This window comes from Galeopterus variegatus, unplaced genomic scaffold (assembly GCF_000696425.1).
Source record: "Galeopterus variegatus unplaced genomic scaffold, G_variegatus-3.0.2 Scaffold9791, whole genome shotgun sequence".
In the NCBI taxonomy this organism is placed as follows: Eukaryota; Metazoa; Chordata; class Mammalia; order Dermoptera; family Cynocephalidae; genus Galeopterus; species Galeopterus variegatus.
Genome location: NW_007735902.1, coordinates 60,378 through 62,416, shown reverse-complemented (window position 1 = coordinate 62,416; position 2,039 = coordinate 60,378).

Here is a 2,039-nt window from a genome sequence, read left to right as displayed (position 1 = left end):
ATATATATATGTATATATATATCCCCCAAATAAAATAAATAAATAAATTTAAAACTCTATAGCAAATGTTATATTTCATTTCCTTTAAAAACCAAAATGGCATAGCTGCCCACTGTGATTCCCTGTATGTAGCATTGTATTATAAATTCTAACCAGGATAGAATGGCAAGAAAAAGAAATCAAACATTTAAGCATTAGAAAAAGAGAAATAAATTGCATTATCTGCTGATGATATGAATGTCTAGCTAAATTATGTTAGGAATAGAGAAATTAGAAAGACTGGATACCTGATCAATATATAAAAATATCTGCATTTCTATATACCAGCAACAATCAGAAAATAATTTTTAAAGGGTATTCACAATATCAGAAGAAAGAAAGAAAGAGAGGGAGGGAGGGGAGAGAGAGTACCTAATAATAAATCTAACAAAAGATGTGCAAACCTTTGGTGGGGAAGTTACAAAACTTTACTGAAAGACATTAGATATTAAAGAAGACCTAAATGAATGGAAAGTATATTGTGTTCCTGGATAGGAAGACTCATTTATCAGGAACATATCAATTTTGTCCAAATTGCTCTACAAATTCAATGAAATAATCAAAATTCCAACAGTACTTTTTATAAGACTTAACAAGCTAATTGAACTCCCATGTTCACAGCAGTATTATTCACAATAGCTGAAAGATGGAAGCAATCCAAGTGCTCATGGAGCGGTGAATGGATAAACAAAATGTGTGTGCACACAATGGAATATTATTCAGCCCTAAGAAGGAAGGAAATTCTGACACATGCTACAACGTGGACATTGAAAACACTGTGGTAAGTGAAATAAGCCAGTTACAAAAAGACAAATACTGTATGATTCCACTTAGATGAGGTACCTAGAATAGCAAAATTCACAGAGAGAGAAAGTAGAATGGTGGCTGCCAGGGGCAGCAGGGAGGGAGAAACGGGAAGTTAGTGTTTAATGAGTACAGGGTATCAGTTTTTGTTTTTTTTTAAAAAGATGACCGGTAAGGGGATCTTAACCCTTTACTTGGTGTTGTCAGCACCACGCTCTCCCAAGCGAGCTAACCGGCCATCCCTATATGGGATCCGAACCTGCGGCCTTGGTGTTATCAGCACCGCACTCTCTCAAGTGAGCCACGGGCCAGCCCCAGAGTTTCAGTTTTACAAGATGAAAGGGTTCTGGAGATGGTTGGTGGTGACGGCTGCACGTTATGAACGTATTTCATACCACTGAACTCTACACTTAAAAATGGTTAGGATGGTACATGTTGTGTAACATGTATTTTACTGCAACAAAAAAATAATTTTTTTTGTAATTGAGGAAAAAAATCCATTAATAGAGGCATAGTTCAGTAAGTTACAACACAGCTGCGCTGTGGAATCCTGTTCAACCATAACGTAAATGAAGTTAACCAGTCAGATTTTNACAGCTGCGCTGTGGAATCCTGTTCAACCATAACGTAAATGAAGTTAACCAGTCAGATTTTAACTTTCAAAAAATTCAATTAGCAAAACAATGTACCCAATAGGATTCTATTTATCTATTTACTTTAAAATAGTTTTTGAAACTATAATCTCTGTGTATGTACAAAACATAATATAAGGGGTGTGGGTGTGTGTGATTGTACATTTGTCAACTCATAGAAAATAGACTGGAAGGGAGACCCCACAGTGGGACTTTGGGGAAAGGGAGAGGGGTTGGGGAGGGAGAGCAGCCAAGAGGACTTTCGGATCTTGCTGTATGTATTCATGACCTTCTGAGCCTTTCCAATGAGCAGGTATTGACGTATTTGTTGTATAATTATGTTTTTTAAAAAGTGTTTTAAGACCCAGGTGACACTGAGCTAGATGCCTCGTGGACTAATGACATACTATTATGCACCATCCGGAGGTAATTTACTCTGTCGTAAGTGTGCTGAGTGGTTGTCGTTCCTGGATAAGGGATGTGGAAACATAACCAAGTGTTAGAAAAGAAGGTGATCTCATAGTTGCCTGTGAACTTTGCACATTTTATTCTTGCACTGATTTA